This window comes from Meriones unguiculatus, chromosome 10 (assembly GCF_030254825.1).
Source record: "Meriones unguiculatus strain TT.TT164.6M chromosome 10, Bangor_MerUng_6.1, whole genome shotgun sequence".
In the NCBI taxonomy this organism is placed as follows: Eukaryota; Metazoa; Chordata; class Mammalia; order Rodentia; family Muridae; genus Meriones; species Meriones unguiculatus.
In genome coordinates, this window is record NC_083358.1 from 84,541,976 (window position 1) to 84,560,929 (window position 18,954).

At 45.6% G+C, this 18,954-nt stretch overlaps 1 protein-coding gene and 1 long non-coding RNA gene across 3 annotated transcripts in view; one reads left to right on the forward strand and one right to left on the reverse strand.

Moving 5' to 3' along the window:
- Positions 1 to 325: 325 nt before the first annotated feature.
- Positions 326 to 10,167, reverse strand: LOC132656913 (uncharacterized). The gene is made up of 2 exons (XR_009594718.1): positions 10,048 to 10,167; positions 326 to 673 (listed from the first exon to the last, which is right to left on the reverse strand). It is a non-coding gene; the product is annotated as an uncharacterized LOC132656913 (long non-coding RNA).
- A 222-nt stretch (positions 10,168 to 10,389) lies between these two features.
- Tlcd4 (TLC domain containing 4) overlaps positions 10,390 to 18,954 on the forward strand; it is a 60,689-nt gene continuing 52,124 nt past the window's right edge. The window contains exon 1 of one of the 2 annotated variants that reach the window (XM_021644450.2): positions 10,390 to 10,528. The gene's annotated coding sequence lies outside the window, so the exon portion shown is untranslated. Of the gene's footprint in view, positions 10,529 to 10,788; positions 11,008 to 18,954 lie in introns of those variants that run through there. The other variant, XM_021644451.2, reaches the window with a different exon arrangement.

The window sequence follows — 18,954 nt, forward strand, 5'->3', positions numbered from 1 at the left end:
ACACCAGCAGCAGCTACCGGAAAGGCTAGGTAGCAGAAGTTTCCTGGCCCAGTGGATTCTTTGTTCCACAACTATTAAAAACTTCAAGATGGTGAGAGCAAAATAACAAAGTAAGCATTGGCTCTCCAGAGAAGGGACAAGAGCATCTGTACGAACTGGCCCTGATCACCTAAAAGACCATCTTGGATCATGAAGCCTCCAGTGAGCTCTGAGCTAACTGTCAATACATGGTTGAGTTCATTTGAAAACAGGAAAAAATTGCCAAGTGCAGTCCAATATTGACACATAGAATTGGTAGCTAGCAAATGAAAGTTATTTGAAGCCATTAAGTTTGTGATAGTTTATTAGGCAGCAACAAACAATTAACATATACCCCTTTGTCTCCTCTCAAGGGTTATTAAAGCCCGGGTTGTTCGGTTTAACCACACTTCACTTTATTGAGGACCTAGGAATGCTCTGTACTGTCATCTGGTCTCTTTGTACCCAGGTGTGTGGACTGTTATTATTTGTGTGACTTGGCTCATATTTAAACACTTTAAAAAATTTGTGATACAGCCTTGGTGGATAGACCTTGAACTGGAGGTCCTCCTGCCTCAGCTTCCTCTGTGTTGCAGTTACAGGTGAGCACCATTGGGGAATCCCCATTTGCTTCTTTGTGCCTGGATTGCCTCATCTGCAAAGTAGAGATAGCCTTTTTAAAAAATATAGGTCTGTGAAACTTGCAGAGTACTGAGAAGTACTTACCAAGACTCTGTTGAATAAGTATAACTGCTGCATGCAACCACACTGTCGATAAAGTGCAGGATGAAACTTGCAGCAGAACCGTAAAAGACGTCTGTACCCAGAAAGGTGGGAGTGGATGTGGCCCTCCATACTGTGAAGGAGTGAGAAGGAGTGGCAGGTAGCCTGGAGCCCTGGAGACAGTCAGACTTCTCTTCCTTTGCCTCTGAGCTCCTCTGCATGCTGCATCTTCCAGTATTGGCTTTGTCAGTGTAAAGTGAGAGTAACGAAGAAAAGTCTGTGTGGTATTATTGTGAGGGTTGAATGAAGACTGAGTAAAGACTAAACGAAGCCCCGGAGCATAGAATATGCCTACCGTAGGATAGCTAAAGTGGGAGTATTTATCAGAAGTGCAAGCCAAGGTCACTCAGAGGAAAGTGGCCAAATGTGCTTTGTATTGGTCGCAGTATTGGGCAATCTCAGGATGCGAGTTTGCGAAGCCTGCCTGAAAACCACAACAGCCAGCAGCAGCTGTTTGTACAAGGACTGTGGTTAAAAAGAAGGAGACGGAGCAGCCCCAGTTTTTTTGCCACCAAGCTCCCAGGAGCCCCTTCCAGCTTCACCTTCAGGATACTGCCTGCTTGCTTCCTTACTCCTTTTTTTAATAATATTTATTTATTTATTATTTTATTTACTTAAGGTATATGAGTGCTCTATCTGCATGTACACCTTCATGCCAAAAGAGGTCATCAGACCCCAGTATAGATGGTTGTGAGCCACCACATGGTTGCTGGGAATTGAACTCAGGACCTTTAGGAAGGGCAGACAGTGCTCCTAACTCTGAGCCATCTCTCCAGCCACTACTTTCTTACTCTTAAGCAAAATAATCCATGTGTCTTGGGAGTACAGCAGTGGCCTCAAAGAGATTCAGATCAATAGGAGATTCATCCCAGCAATCTCAGCAGATTGAGAAGAGTCACTGAAGGCTCCCTGGGGGAAGTCCATTACATACGGACAAATGGCATCAACTCAGCTGTGGGTGGGTGAGTGAGGGAGAGATGGTGGGGAGTGTGGCTGATGAGGAAAAAAATCTTGGCTGGGCATGGTGGCACATGCCTTTACTCGGGAGGCAGAGGCAGGTGGATCTCTGGGATCTCTGTAAATTTGAGGCCAGCCTGGTCCATGTGAGTCCAGGACAGCCAGGGATATTACACAGAGAAATCCTGTCTCAAGAAACAGAGAGAGAGAGAGAAAGGAGAGAAATGTAAAGCTTCCAAAGCAATGTTTACAATTGTGTAGAAGTAAGAGAAAACTTGGAACTTGGGGATGAAAAATGAGTTAAGGTTGGAAAGGAGGCTAATGGAAGTACTTTGTTTATTCAGTTAAGAAATTTGACTTTTATCCTAAGGGCAGTCAATGGGAAATCATTTAGTATCTAAACAGAAGAGTGACATTTAGAAATAGCACTTCCTGGCTTCAAAGTGAGGAACAAGGGCTTGCCATCTGTTATTGTAAATAAAGTTTTATTGGCAACCATATATATTTAATTGTATTGTCTTTTAGGTCTTAGATGTGCAGCTGAGTAACTGACCATCTGGCCCACAAATCCTGACCTATTTACTACCTGGCCCCTTTAAGAATATTTGTTGAGTTTAGACACTGTTAATGTAACTTGGGGGAAAATAATGATAGCTAACTAGCTTTGGGAAAGAGACTGAAGGGATTTTGTAAAGTTGGTCTGAAGAATTAATCCCACAACTCTAGTGATATTTTAAAAATATTCTGTCAATTTTCCAGACATCTTATTTTCCTCTTTACCTTGGGGACTCCACTCCTACAACATGAGAATAAAGGGACCAAAGTTATAGTTGTAATGTAAACAACTGAGGGAAAGGTGGTATTGTAAATGAGAGAAAAAGGCCAGGGGCCAAGCATGGTGGTTCACGTCTTTAATTTAAGCCCTCAGAAAACGAGGCCAGCCTGGTCTACACAGTGAGTTCTAGGGTGGAGTTGCACAGTGAGACCCTGTTTAAAGAAGAAAAGGTAGATATCGGGACAGAAACCAGAGGGATTAAACTGTAGACTCTTTCTAAAAGAGCATATCTTAATGTGTGTGTGTGTGTGTGTGTGTGTGTGTGTGTGTGTGTGTGACATACAGTTAGTTACAGGATAGATTTGGTGAACTGCACCTTTAATATGACATTCATACTATCTGCTTGTGGTTCTGAAACTTTGCTGTTTAACACGATTGACTTACAGTGTCTAAACAAATCAAACATAGCACTGGTTTAATTTTTAAATGACCCAAGTACAACACCACCAGTAAGTGTATTTATTTAATATGTCCTTCCTTCAAGAAGAACAAAGCTGGGTTTTGACATATTTATATTACAATAGTTACAGCAATAAACATGTTAGCACAACCCTGTAATTTACTGAGTGCCTACCAGATCTAAAATATAGCATCAGACACTAACCTAAGTTCTTCAGTCCCTATAATACCGATTACTCTAGTCACTTGTGGATTACTGTGACTCCAAGGATTCTCTTTTCCAAGGTCATGACCATGTCAATTGATCTGACTTTAACACTCTTCATCTCAGTGAGCCAAGCCCTTGCTGCCTCATGGCAGGTTGCCGTCCTTCCTCTTTCTCGGTCTTTGATCTCTTCCTTCTGCTGCTTAAAACCCTCCACTGCCTTCTCATCTCCCTAGCAGAGTCCACATGATTTAGTGTGGCATAGTAGTGCATTTTTCATAATCTCTTGTGTCCTTACTGGTCTTGGCTTCTGCGGCTGTTTCTGTAATTCCATATTGTATATTCCTACTTCTGGGGGCTCTTGGGGACATGACAGGTCCCTCTATGGGTCTATGAATTTACATGTTCCTTCTTTTTCTGGAGACCTCTTCCTTCACATCTGCCTGGGCTTTGGGCTAAAATTCCAAGTTCCAACCAGTCTCTCCTGTGAGATCTAAGCTCTCAACATTTTGATTGTCCTACTGGGAAATGGGTATTTGAAAGACGTGGGGCTTTCCCACCCACTGCTTGATCTCTGGAGTAATTTTTAAGACGTTTATAAATAAACTTTTTTTATGGTGTTGTCTGACACATTGTGAGGACTCAGAATAAACAGTCATTATTCAGCTCCTGTGCAATTAGATAAGACTCACATATATTATTCTAGCACAGTAATTTTGAGCACAGTGTACTTCCTTAGTGATGCTCTGGTCATCCTTTCAGGTTCAGCACAAACTGTTTTGAGGTTTTTTTTTTTTTTTCTTATTATTATTTGTGTGTGTGTGTGTGTGGTGTATGTACTCATGTGTGCAGGGGTAGGTGAAGTTGCTGTTGGGAGTCTTCTGCAGTCATTCTACACCTTAGTCACTGAGGCACTCAGGTTGTTGACATAACTAATTTTAACTAGCGAGCTTGCTCTGGGAGCCTCTTCTCTGCCTCCAGAGAAGTCTGCCAGGCCCATCGCTGCATGTACATGGGTACCAGAGAGTCACGCTCTGGTCTTCGTGCTTGCACAGTAAGTCCTTTACTCACCGAGCCAACTTTCCAGCCTCTTTTGCTATAAACATTCTACAGTTTAATCCATGCTTGTCTGTTTTCTCTAAGTTCTCATCTCTTCCGCTGGCCTGGAACTCCGTACTAGTGTAAATTGGTATTTAATACACATGGTCTGATGGGCTGAGTGGATATACTCATGAATGGACAAAAATTAGCCTCACAGGACTTATAATGAATGATAATATGCCCAGCAGTATTGGTTTGATACGGCAGTGTTTGCCGAGTCTAGTTTGCTTTACACGTTTCTTTCTCTTTCACAGCAGTGAGACTTGAACCTAAGGCCTCACACATGCCAGGCAAGTGCTCCACTGTAGAACTACATCCCGGCTCTATAATTTTTATTTTGAGAATGGATCACACCATGTTACCCAGGAAGGTGGTCTTGAACTCTTTCTAAAGCACAGCCTGGAACTTGTGATTCTTCTGTTTCAGTGTCGGAAATAGCTGAGAGCCTGCGCTGCCAGGCTCGGGTTCTTTTCTAAAACTGTTGTTGCTCATTGATTCATTTAATTCTCTTTTAATGTTCATTTAGTTCTCGCAGCAACTCAGGGCTTATCCACATGAAATCTATTTTAAAATTTATATAAGATTATTATCACTACTTTTCAGCTAAAGTACCTGAGTAAGGACAACGGCATACTTTAAATCACACTGCTCGTGAGAGCTGTAAAACTTGGCATTGTCGCACTTTAAAGTCAGAGGACAAGCTGCAGGAGTTAGTTGGCTTTCTCCTCCTACCTCATGGGTCCCAGGGACTGAACTCAGGCCATTAGTTTTAGCGGCAAGCACCCTTACTTACTGAGCCCTAAGAGGCTATATATATATATATATATATATTTTTTTTTTTTCACAAGATTCTAGTTATTTTTGTCACAGATGGTTTGAAAAACATAGCTTGGAGCATCTATCTTTTTGATACCAGTTTCCCAGTAAGAAAAATAAAATACGTGTGTAAAATAATTTGTAAACTTGTTGAAACTCTTAAAGGAGAGAACAGGAGGAGGGAGGCTACGGAGATGAGAAGAGGGATTTATGAAATGACTTGTAGTTAGATTCAGGTGGAATGAGTTGAGGACTGAGATGGACATAGAGGATACGGTCGTAGAGCTAAGTCTGAGCATTGCTCTGCCTGCATTAATGATAGGCAAGGTAGCCCCTGAGTTCAATCCCCTGTACTGCATTAACCAAGTCTGGTTCCCTATGGTTGTAATCCCAGCGCTTGGTAGGTGGAGGGAGGTGAATCAGAAGTTCAAGGTCACCCTCAACTCTATAGTGAATTTGAGGACAGCATGCATCCTCATTAGAGGACAATTTGCGGGAGTCAGTTCTCTCCTCAGGGGTTCCAGGGATCTAACCTAGGTTGTCAGGCTAAGCAGCAAGGGCCTTTACTCACTCAGCCATCTCTCTTTCACTGGCCCCCAAATATTGAAGTTTTGGAGTTGGATGACTAGAGGCATGATCATTCCAAAGCAGAGAAAGATAGAGAATGAAGAGTCTGGTTTACCACCATGCCACCCTGAATGCACGCCTGATCCTGGAAGTTCAGCATCATCGGGCCTGGTCACTATGTGGGTGGAAGGATGGAGAGTATGGAGAAGAGAGACAATGCAGTGTACATTTTACTACATCGATCCAGGAAAACAGTAGCATACCAGGAACATAGATCTGGGGCTCTGGAGAGTTTTCAACGACTATTGTACGGTGGAATTGCTATCGAGAATTGCTAACTAGGAGTACGGGGAGAGAGCAAGGACAGATTAAGGTAAAGATGAGATAAAGTTAGCATTGGGTGAGGTCATCACCTACATTAGGAGAAATGAACTGAGGTAGAGGCTAATTGCAAAATAGAGAGCTAAGTGTCAAAGAAGAAAAACAGATTTTCTTGATTTCTAGGTGTCATCTAAGCTTTAATATGAAAAGCCAAGGGCTTAGGGATTGCAGCAAGAGCTTATTGAGAGCTGAAGGCGGATCAAGTAGATCACTTTGTGCCTGTGTACATGTATGTGTGTAGGTGTGTTCACCTGTGCATATGCATATGGAATCAGAGGTCATGTCACGCTGGTTGTCTACTGTTCTCTGCCTCACTTTTTTTTTTTTTTTTGAGACAGGGTCTCTTATTGAAGCATTGCCAATAAGCATTGCCATTTTGGCTAAAATAGATGGCCAGTGAACCTCTGCGATCTTCCTGCCTCCCCTTCCCCCTGAGGTGGCTGCTGTGCCAGCACATGAAGCATTTTCAGTGTGAGTGCTGGCCAGAGATAGATGAAAGGGTAATCAATGTAGAGAATAAAATAGACATGGTAATACACTACTACTGAGAATTCACGAAGAAGAAGAAGAAAAGAGAAGAAGAAAAGAAGAGAATATTCAAGGATATAAAAGAAAAAAATTGTAGATAAGATGAAAATCTCCCAGTGTTCAACATAATCATTGGAACAAAAAAGACACATTATCGAGAAGTTTCAGACTTCCTTTCTTTCTTCTTATTTTATTGTTTTTTAATTACCCATTATATATCCCTCAATTCCTCCCAGTCCCACCCTCCCTCCTTCTTCCCCCCACCCCTTTCCCCTAGTCCACTGAAAGGGGGAAATTCTCTTCCTCTGCCATCTGCCCATAGTTTATCAAGTCTCATCAAGACTACCTGGATCCTCTTCCTCTGCAGCCTGGCAAAGCAGCATTGCCAGGGGCAAATGATGAAAGAGCAGGCAACTGAGTTTATGACAGAGGCAGCCCCTGCTCCCTTTACTAGGGAACCCACATGGAGACTGAGCTACCCATGGGCTACATCTGAGCAGGGGGTCTATGTCCTCTCCATGCATAGTCCTTGGTTGGTGTATCAGTCTCTACAGGATCCCCAGAGCTCAGATTTTTTTTTAGCTTTGTTGGTCTCCCTGTGGGGCTCCTGTCCACCGCCCCCCCCCCGCCATGTCTTTCTGTCTCCCCCTTCTTCCATAAGACTCCCTGTGCTCTACCTAAAGTTTGACTGTGAGTCTTAGCATCTGCTTCGATCCCCTGTTGAGGTTTTAGACTTTCAAGCATAATGGGAAATTTTAGTAAGAAAAAGAAGTCAGATAGAGAAGTGTATGAACTGTGGAGACATCAGCTGTTTCAACACCACAGGGAGAATAGGAAAAAGATATTTTCCAGACTGTGTGTGTTCTGTGTACCCCTCTGAAGACGGTCAAAATGACATGTTTGCGTGCTGGAAGATGTTACTGATGGGTATTTGATGCATATGTTAAAAAAATTGGATAGCATTTAGGTTTGATACATGTTCTAAAAAGAAAACAAAAAAGCAACACCAGGGGGAAAAACATTCAAGAAAAAAGTTGTCATACATGCTATCGACCTGGTAATGCATTCTGTTTACCTGTCAGGATGAGTAAACCCTAATTACTATTTATTGAGTGTGATGAGGCTAATTTGGGAGTAAGGGCAGGGCAGGGGTTGGGGAATGGGTGGCAATGGTGTTGTGGGAAAGAGCTAGAACCTCAAACACTGTGACAAGATGCCAGCCAACAGTGTCTAGAGTTGAAAATCAAGAAGCAGTGTAAGAACAGTATTAGAAAACAGGGAATGCACAGCAGGGCTCGAGGAACATGGCTGAAGATAGGTGAGAAGTGGGAGGCCATGGCTTTTACTTGAAGCTTTAACTAAAAATTTCACACACACACACACACACACACACATAAATGTGAACAAAAACAGTACACATATATTCAGGGAGAAAAAAAACACATAATGTAAGCAAAAAGAACTCAAGAGTTACCTAGAATGTCACCCCCACAGGGATAATGTTTCTCAGTATCCTAAAATACAGTTGAAAGTAATTTTAAATAAATACTCATAACATCTGGCAAAAACATTCTTGATATACTAAAAATCCTAGAGCAGTTACTCATTGCTGTTACTAACTAAACCAGCCCCCCAGCCCCTCTTCTCTGCCCCCCCCCACTTCCATGCTGTAGATGAATCCAGGGCCTTGCACATCCCAGGCAAGGGCTTTGCCCCTGAGCCACCATTCCCAGTTCTAGCCAAAACTTTCTGATCTGAGTGTGTGGTGTCATCCAGGCGCCATCTCTCTAAACAGCAAGAGAACTTGAGGCAGTTTTTTTCCTGAGCTACCTTGTTAAAGACAAAGCAGTTTTCAGCCTCAGTTTTATAATCAGTTCTATTTAGAAGTGTAAAGAATGTTTTTGGAAAATAATTCATCTGGGAAATCTGCAGTATCTAAAGGAATATATATGTATATATATATATATATATTTTTTTTTTTTTCTTTTTCTTTTTAAGAATAGATAAATCCCAGCACTTTAGGAGGCAGAGGCCAGCGGACCGCTGTGAGTTCAAGGCCAGCTTGGTCTACAAAGCAAGTCCAGGACAGCCAAGGCTACACAGAGAAACTCGTGTGTGTGTGTGTGTGTGTGTGTGTGTGTGTGTTGGGGGGAGGGGAACTAGGATTTAAAGGTGAATATTTGAAATGAACTGTCTAAAGAAATTAAATTGCATAAAAATTTCAGAAAATACAAAGTTGATATATTCTCTCCCAAAGTCACTTTAAAAAATTAGTTTGAAGGTCTTAACATTCAGGCTAGGTGTGTATTGTGGTGGATTTTGCATGAATTTAGATGACAGCCCAGGCTGGCTGAGACTGTTTCAAAAAGTGGAGGGTGTAGAAGAGCGGGGAGAAAAATAAGTTTGGAGATTCAGCGAGCATTTCCTGAGCTCTTTTCAGATCTTGGTCTTTGTCTCTGATATAATCGCGACAACAGTTTGGCAGTTTGGTGATGTATCCATAGAGGTCTAACAAAGGAGCGTATGTGTTTCGGTAGGTTTGCTTGCCTTGTTTGGTTACTGCTGTTGGAGTCGGAGAATCCTGGATGCCAAGGCAAGGACGGTGCACTCAGCAGGGGAGAACAGAGCAACTGACTACCAACAGTGATAAGCTAGGAGGGTGCCTGCAGATGACAGAGCCCTGAGATATCGCTGTGAAGTTTGTCCCTTCCGGACCCACCTTACAGATATCTGCGTATAACCGCCACATGCCCTCGGAGTGAAGAGATAGAGCTACATGAGTATATGAAGCAGGCATGGAGCAAAGCAAAACAGTCAAGGGCCGTGCAGGTTGTGAAATCCCTATGACGAAACAGGCGTGGCCACAGTGCTGCTGTCCCTGGAATGCTCTGAGACTCTTGGACGGAACGTGAGGACTATTCTGCACGGTCTTCTTGGTTGTGTTTCTGACCTTGTAGCCGATGGAGGTTTTCTCTGTGGCTCTGCCAAGATCGGGGGCCTTCGGACATAACCGAAGTGTTGTTCCATTTATATAGATTAAGGAGTGAGCTTTGGTGAGGTCAGCTGGCTGAAGACAGCCCTGCTGAAGAGAACTCTGGGTTCTAATAAATGGGATCTCGGTTCTCCGGCCCTCCTGTTGAATATAAATGCGGATGTGGTGTGAGACTGTGTGTGCACTTTCTGGCCCAAGTCTGCAGCAGACCTGTCTCTCTGTGTGTACGTATTCGGTCAAATATGTAAGCTTTATTGGTAGGTTTTTCTCACAAACAACTGCCCTATACCATTAATGGTGGAATTTCCAAATGATTCATTTAGAATTTACCTCTTTTCAAAAAAACAGGACTTGTAACTGCTTTTTGCAAATTTATACAGCTTATCTGTACCTCTGCATTATTTTCTTTTATTCCGTCAGGTTGACACAGTAGGTCAGAAAGACTTGGCAATTTGGGATACTCACCCAGTATATATTCACAAACAGTCCAAGACCTTTTAAAACACCCTGGCCGCAGAGAGAGAGTCCCGGATGTAGATGGATTGGGCATGCTAGGCAGGAGCTACCCTCTCTGACTACTTGAGGTCCTTCAAGGGTGTTCTCCAGGGTTTTGGGAAGAGGCTGCTCTGAGACATCACGCCTCTTCCACACATGTGCCTCCTACCGGGTTTGGCACGCACCTGCAGACTAAAACCAGAATGGGGCGGAGCTCGACTTTGGCCGTAGCAGACGTGGCAGAAAAGAACGAAAGAAAAAAAAAAATAGAAGAAAACAAATCAGCGGTTGCCCTTTCATCCCCTTTCCGATAAGCAAGCCATGCCGATCACTTGCACGGCACTTAGGCATAGAGTGCAGAATTCACCGGTGGCAAGGGTTTTGGTTACGTGGCGAGCCGGGACGCTGACCGCTGCGGGGGCGGGCTCACACCCTTCTCCCCACTCGTGAGGTCGGTGACTTGCTGGGAAAGCCCGCGAACCACCCTCTGCACCCGTGGGCGAGGCGTGAGCTCTCCGGGTTCCCTCGCAGCCCACCGCCGGAGCTCGCGCCGCCGAGCCCCCGCCGAGCCGCAAGTTCTAGCGCCGGGAGGTGGCCCCCACGCGCGGCCTCGGGGCCCCGCCCACTCCGGCCTGGGGTCGGAGCCTCGGCGAGCGCTGGCGGAGTCCGAGCGGCCGCGGCCCCTTTAAGGAGCCGCTCTGCGGTAACCCGAGCCCGCAGTCCAGGCGGGCGCGGCGGCGGCGGCGCGAACCTCGGCGACAGCTCCTCCGGGCTTCCCCGGCACCCGCGAGCATCTCGCGCGTGGCTCCGGCCGGCGCAGCCCTCGGGCCGGGCCGGATGACCAGGCGCCTGTGAGCCCCGCCGCGCTCTCCCGGCCCCGCGCAGCCGCCGCCCGCGCGCGCGCGCGATTCGTCCCGGGACCCGGCACAGGTGACGCCGTTTGGACGGGATCCGGGAGGAGGGCGGCCTCACCCGGCGCAGCCTCGGGCGCGGCGCCGCGTCGCCCCGGCCTAGCGCGGCCGAGCCCGGGCGCCCGAGGCAGGCGGGTGGGAGCGCGCGGGAGGCTCCCGCAGGTGCGCGGCGGCGCAGCATCCTTCCTGCCGCCGGCCCCGCGCCGCCCGCCTCTGAGCGGAAGGTGTCCCGGGCCCGCGGCCCCCGCGCCGCCCCGAGTCCGCTCGGTTCTCCCGGGCTGCGGGGTCTGGTCCCGGCTTTCCTGCTTGGCTAGGGGCGCTTAAGGGGTCTGAGCCCAAAGCGGGTGGGTGCAACCTCTGGGCCTGCAGGGGACGCTTTTCTTGCAAGAGACCGGCTCACTGTCTCAGCGCAGCAAGTGGCAGCCCCCTCCTCCCCACCCTCTTGATAAAACAAGTAGCTTTTATTTAAGCCCCCGGTGGCTCTCAAGTGGGTACCGTTTTTTAGCCACGTGAGTGCTGAAGTCTAGTGGACAGGGAATTGGTTTCTCTCTCCAGCCCCTGAGACCACTGGCAAGTTGATTAAACTAAGCGCCTTTTTATACCCTGGCAGCAAAAGGGGGTCTCTAATGCCAGTGTTTATTTCCCCACTTTTCCAAGATGGTAGGACAGCTTCTGTGAAAGTGGGTTTGAGTTGTTTAAGTTCATTTAAGGGTCACTTTCTCGCCTGTGTTTTTTTGTTTTGTTTTTAATTGTAAGCATTTGCTGGTCAGTGGGCACGTGTATGTAACATTGCAGAATAATAAAAAAGTGACCTTTGCTGTTTAAATTAATCCAGATATAAGTTCGGAGGCAATGTGGAGGAGTTTGTGTGGATGGTGGGAATGAATGTCTAAAGTGGACAACTGTGTCATTTTATTCAGTAAAGCCTTTACATCGTCAGGTAATTGGGGAAAAAAGAAACGGATCTAGGATGGGGACGTTTTTAGGGTGAAATGCTTCTGTGTGAACAGGTAGTGCAGGGTGGAGCATCGGTGAGTAGCTCCTAAGTCAATAAATTCAGGAATCCCACTTCCCGTTTTAAATGCTCTTGTCAGGTTAAAGATGTGTTCTTCTTGTTTTTAATTTCCTTAAGTTGTGTGGATGGAAGTAATCTAGAAATGTGCACCCGCAATGCCGGAACACTTGAAAGGCTAGGATTCGGGGCTTCCCTCTGCTGTGCCATGTGATGATCCAGAGGATTTTGGTTTTTTTTGAAGGTGCTTTTTTTCTCTCCACCCCTGCAACTCCTTCTCTCTCATCACACTGTCTCTGTCCAGTGTTTGCCTCTTTACCTGCGTCATCTTTCATGAGTTTTATCTGTCTGGGTTGGATGCCTTTGACCCGGTTGCTTAGTCATTATTACTAGCTTTGTGTTTCTGATCCTTCCAGTAAAAGGCCTTCATCACTTGGGTAAAAAGAAGTATGGCTCTTACCGCTGAAGTCCTATATTCACTGGGGAGTGACTAGGGGAGGACGGTTGTTAGAGGCTTGAAACATCAATCACCAGAGAAGATGGACGGGATGGACGGGTGCTGAGGATTTTCTGAATAGACTCACAGAGTAAAGATGCAAGATTTGGCCTGTCCTTGCATCGTTTGCTGGAATCTCCGTTGTAGAGATTCCATTGGACTCTCAAGAGAAGCCCTGTGAGGTGAGCTCTTAGAAGTGCTACGCTAAATTAGACTAGCGAGAGCACTCCCTGTAAGTACCCCCTTTGACAAGGGATGGTCAGCTTCCCTTCCCCCCCCACTGCCATAGCTAATGGAGCAAAGGAGTCCAGATTTCTGAAGGGAAACAGGAAAGGGGCTGGGGTGCAAAGAGGGGGTGGAGTAGTCTTGAGGTTGATCTGTCACTCTTTGGGTATTTATTGTCCCTCATCATCAAGGGCAACTGTGTGCTAGTCATCGGACCTATTCACACTCCTCCCTTGGTGCTCTAGAGGAGGCCTGGCATGCCTGTGTTCTTCTCAAAGCCCCATTTATTAGAGGACACCACACAGTTTTGTTTATAAGAAACCCTTCAGGCCTCAGCTCTCCCTCGGCCCAGCTTCCAAGCTAATGTTCTCTGCCTTACAAATTAAAGATTCATTTGCGCTTTAGTATTCCTGAGAAGGGTTAGCTGGGCAGTCTACATTGACGTACAGAAAACTTTTTTTTTTCCTGCAGTTTTTCCTTTGACGAAGCTAGTGAACTAATTAGAATAGCGGGCATGTGTAAAAGGGAGGGCTTCCTGGAGGGTAGCGTTATGAGAGTTAGGTCGGATAGCTCGGGCCGCTGTCCTTGAGCAAGGAAGATTTCCCACCATGGGGAGACAGTTTTCTAGCGCTTTCCCTACTTCCTTTTGCCCCGTGAGGGAAAAAGAGAACATTATGGGAGGTAGATATTCCATATGGCCTTGGTATGGCAAACAGACTTGATCTGGGTGGTAGGGACAGCTGTATTCACCTTACACTGGCCAGAGTACTACTTATATGAACACATCAGGAAAGTGAAATAATTTTCTGAGGAAGCCTGAGGTACTCTGGCTGTGTCTTTCTCTTAGGGATGAACGGTGGCACGCTGAGAAACAGAGGCCTGCTGTTCCTTGGAAGGCTTTGGAGGTCACAGCAGATCCCCGGCCGGATAAGCCAAGATAATGCAGAAATGGAAAGGGGTCTCTTTGCTCAGGGTGCCTGGGTGTGGTTAGGGAGACATAGTGCTGTGGATACCCAGAGCTTGTAAAGCAGCGTACAAGGCCCGTGTTCTTGAAAATAGTCCCTGAAGATAGCTGCACGTCTGCTCAGAGCTTGAACCACACGGGAGAAAGGAGATGCGGAACAATGGGACCAGTGTCCCAGGCCTGTCAGAATTCTTTCAAACATTACTGGGCTGGGACGTCAGAAAGTGCATTTTTATTTTGAGACCCAGAACATAAATAAGTGTATGAGTATCTGAAACAAGTTCTTACTCTTGTTCTGTTTCTAGTTTGCATTTTAAAGAAACTCCTAACCCTCACTCCACTGTTCGTTTGCTTGGTGGAAAATCAGGGTTAGCGGAGGTGTGTGGGTATGGCGGGGGTAGAGGGTTGGGGTTGCTGGAGACACTGGAGGGAGGTGATTGAGAAGCTGGTCTGTCTGAGGGGACCCTCTGGTCTGTGAGAGTGTGAGACTCATAGAGACAGAGGCAGCTGGATGGGGCAGATGCAGACAGGGACTTCCCACTCGCTCGTTCATCGAAGAGCCAAGCAATTGCTTTTGAAGGGTGAGGAGGAAGGAGTGTGGAAAGGATGTTGCATTTGGATTTCAAAGCAGATTTCTTTGGAGCAAGTAGCTTTCCCTCTGTAGAGTAAGTGAGGAAACAAATGGCCCAGAACAAAGTAGCTGATGGATTTAGGTCATGTCCAGCTTCCGTGGGCCGCTGAGGGGAGCACAGGGGCTCAGCTGTGGGAAGGAAGGATGAGTAGGAGGCTCAGATTTCCCGGCTCTGAGAAGCTCTGAGCAAAGCTCAGGGGCTTTAGTTGTTAGTTGTTTCTGAGCCTCACTCGCTGCTTGAACTCAGCAAGGAGTTGGCTGCTGGCCTCACCAAGAATTGGAACAGTTTTCTCATTCTCTTTTATAACATGACCAGGCTATCCAGACTTCAAGTTTCTGCCGCAACCAGTGTCAGGCAGCTAATTCTACTGTGTGCCCTGGAGTTGACCAAAGGTAGAAACTAGTCTTTGGTCTTTTGGTTTCTTTTTTCATAACAATTAATATCTGACTCCCACCACCAGGTAAAATAAAGCAAAGCCTACAGAAAGAAGTACCCAGGTATCAGCCTGTTGCTTAGGTACTGCTTGGCTTTGTCATTGACATTCGACCTACTTGGATCCTCTTTTGAACCATCTGTATTCCTTACGTGTGCAGTTCTCACTGTTTTATAGGTGCCTAACTTCAACCCTTTCTTGTCTGCCTGTCTGTCTGGCATTTGTCCAATGTTTTCAATTCTGGTTATTTATATCCTCCAACTTTGGGTATAGGCCTAGCTACTCCCGTGAGCCCAATTTTGGATCCCAGATTCTAGAGCCAACTATATTCTGTATGCTGATGAATTTTTTTCTTTTTCCTTCCTTCCTTCCTTCCTTCCTTCCTTCCTTCCTTCCTTCCTTCCTTCCTTCCCTCCTCCTTCTTCTTCTTCTTCTTTTTTTTTTTTTTTTCTGGACAGGGTTTCCCTTTGTAGACCAGGCTGGCCTTGAACTCACAGAGATCCAGCTGCTTCTCCTTCCCCTGAGTGCTGGGATTAAAGACCTGCCCCACCACACCCGGTTTGCTGATGAGTTTTCTATATTGGCTTTAATTTAATTTTTAATTTTGGGGTATAAGGAGAAACTTATATTGGTCAAATTTTTTCCAAGCAGACTTAAAAATCCACCGAAAGCTATATTTTGGGGCTGAGGATGAACACAGTAGGGAAGACAGCCTTTTAAGGCTCTGTATTAGCTAGCCCCAATGCTACTCTACAAAGAAAAAGAACAATATATTTCGAGAGCATTGAAAATGGTTTCTGTCTTGGTATGTGTTTATTTAATGGAATGGCAGCAAGGAGGAATTTTAATTGATGAATTTTTAATTTTTTTAATTTGAAAGCCCCCTAGACAAGAGTATTCTACTTAGGGACACAGGTTATTTTATTTATTTATTTACTTATTTATATATTATTTATTTATTTTTGATTTATTTTGTTTTGTTTTGTTTTGTTTTCAAGGCAAGAGTTTCTCTGAGTAGCCCTGGCTGTCCCGGCACTCAGTCTGTAGACCAGGCTAACCTCAAACCACCTGCCCGCCTCTGCCACTGCCGCTGGAGTGCTGGAATTAAAGGCCTGGGCCACCATACCTAGGCAGGACAGTTTTTACAAGTAGTCTTGCTTGATTAACATGATTGCTCTAACACATGTAAAAGTATTGGGTCACTTAAAAATTGAATCAAATTTTGTAATTTGTTAATGTGTCTTTTTTTGTTTTTAAAATATTTTAAAAATTATTTATTATTTATTAGAATGTATTCACTTTGTATCCCCTCTGTAGCTCCCTCCCTCTTCTCTCCCATATTCCTCCCCCATTCCACTGATAGGGGAGGACCTCCTCCCCTTCCTTCTGACCCTAGTCTATTGGATTTCATCAGGACTGGCTGCATTATCTTCCTCTGTGGACTGGCAAGGCTGCTCCCCCCCCCTCCCCTGGGGAGGTGATCAAAGAGCCAGCCAACTAAGTTAATGTCAGAGATAGCCTCTGTTCCCCTTACTAGGGTACCCACTTGGAGACTGAGCACACATCTACAGATACGTTTTTTTTTTTTTTTTTTTTGAGACAGGATTTCTGTGTGTAACACAGCCCTGGCTGTCCTGGAACTCACTTTGTAGACCCAGTTGGCCTAGAACTCAGAGACCCACCTAAGTCCCAGCTTTCTAAATGCTGGGATTAAAGGCAGGTGCCACCACACCCAGCTTTGTTAATGCTTTTCTAAGGACTCATAGAGATTACAGTTTTGCTCAGTTTAAGCAATATCACTTGTCTTTTTTTTTTATTTGTTGTACATATTTATTTATTTTTGTATTTGTGTGGTATAATGGGACCTGTGTGTGTGTGTGTGTGTATGTGTGTTTAAGCAAGCCAGGACATCCATGACTTCACCATCACTCTACAAATTTTGTTTGTTTTCAAGACAGGGTCTTGCCAGGTAGCTCTGGCTGTCGTAGAACTAGGCTGGCCTGGAATTCACAGAGATCTGCCTGCTTCCCAAGGCTGGGATTAAAGGCACAGGCTCTGTCACGCCCACCTGGCCCCTTCCACCCTGGTTTTAAAGACAGCATCACCCACTGAAACTGGAATCAGTGTTTGGGTAGACTACCTAGCCAGAAAACCCCTGGGATCTCCCTGGCTCTGCAGGTGGGAACCACCTCACAGGGGAGGCTAGAGAGCAAAACCCACAGCAAGCCAGCCGTCTCTCCAGGCCCGTGTTTCATGTTTTTGAAAGCCTGTATTACCAAAGAGATTTCTTACATGTTTTGTAGAAAAATGGAGTTGTGTGGGGCAAGATAAAAGATTGGAGTGGGAGGCCAAGAGGAAAGACTCATCTCCGAAGCAGAGGCGACATTCTGGCAGCTCCTAGATCCACATCTCAGAAACAAACCCTGAAGACATTGTGGATCTGGTGGGTTTGATAATGCTGTCGTATGGCCCGACGTAATAAATGTTTTCCCAGCCAGGGGAGCCAGAAGCAAGAGGATTGGCAACTTGGTAAGATCTCCATCTCCACTCTCCAAGTGGGTAAAAGGAAACCAGGTGTGGTGACACATCTGTAATCATAGCCCTTGCGAAGCTGAGCAGGATAATGAAGATTCAAGAGCAGTTTCTGTTGCATAAGGAGTTTGAGGCCACTATGGGCTATATGAGACCCTGCTGTAGACAGACAGATAGATCGGTGAGTAGGTGAATCAGAATGTAGTTCAGTGGTGTGGTAAGCTTGGCCTACCATATACAAAACCATGGGTTCAGTTATAGCATTGGAGCTGGGAGGAGAGGGGATTTGGGACAACTTGAAAACATTTATACACATATATAGTAACAGAAAATAAATTTAGGGGGAAAACAAAACATAAGGCAAAGGCTGGCTAGTATAACTCCTGTTCTCTTCTTGCTACAAGCTCTGGTTTGTAGCACTGCAGTAGCCAAAGAGAATTGATCTGTAACTCAGTTCAGGATCCTGGGCAGGGAGACCAGAGCAGAGGACTCTGACTGTTCTGGTTCCAAGGGTCCCAGGGCTTTTCTGGCTGGCTAGCCTAGCCAGTCTCTGAGCTCCAGTTTCAGTGGGCTGTGCTGTCTTTGAAAACAAGGTGGAGAGTGGTTGAGAAAGACACTGGCTGTGAACTTGAGGCTTCCACACAATGACACATCCCTACAGAAGATGAATTTCTCCTTTGAGTTTTTAATCAAAGCAACACTGTGTCTGCAGCGCCGTGGTGAATACACCGATCATCTTGCTTCTTATAGTAAAACCCAGCGGTTTGACTTTCTGATGGCATTTCGGATCAAGTTCTTTGATGCTAGCCAGGGGCGCTCAGTAAAAGGTCAGTAGGGTGAGGTGTAAGTTCATGGGCTTAACCCAGAAATAGCTTTAACAGGACCTAAAGGGACACATGACCAAAATAAACAGCAATGTGATACTCATCCTGGACAGTGCCTTCACAAGGCAGTACACAGTATATGATTTGAGTATGTCAGCCTGATCCTGGTTCATCAAGCTGGGGAAGTTGACCACCCAGAAGCCACCAGGATCTGGGCTTCTGGAGTCACCAAATACTTGTCTCAGTAACAGGCCCCTAGAACAGATCTCTGTAGCCAAGGCAGGCCTCACCTGGGATCCTCCTTTTCAGCCTCTCAAGTAGCTGGAATTACAGACCTGCATCCTCAAGCCAGGCTTTCTGGACAACTCTCCAAGACGGAGGCTATGGGCCATGCTTACTTCCTTTTTCATGATTCACTTGTGTTTTTGAAATCAAATATGAGTTAAACTTGAGGCCTGAAATGTGTGATGTTAATGAAACATCTGCTTTGACTTTCATGTTAGCTCACTAGGCTATGAAGTCGGTTAAACACACACACACACACACACACATCTGTGGGTGTGGTGGCACACACCTTTAATCTCACAGGCAGATCTCTGTACTTTCAAGGTCAGCCTGGTCTACATAATGAGTTCCAAGACATATTGGGCTCTATGTAGAGAGATCCTGTCTCAACAACAAAAAACAAAACAAGAACAAACGCTCACATCATTGTCTTCAACCTCCTGACACGTTCCACACCGGATGCTCAATCAGGTTGGTACGCATCAAGTTCGTTGGCTAATAGAGTAGGTAGGTCTGGCATTAGGTGAAGCCAGCCTCATAGAAGGAGGTTAGAAGAGAATCTA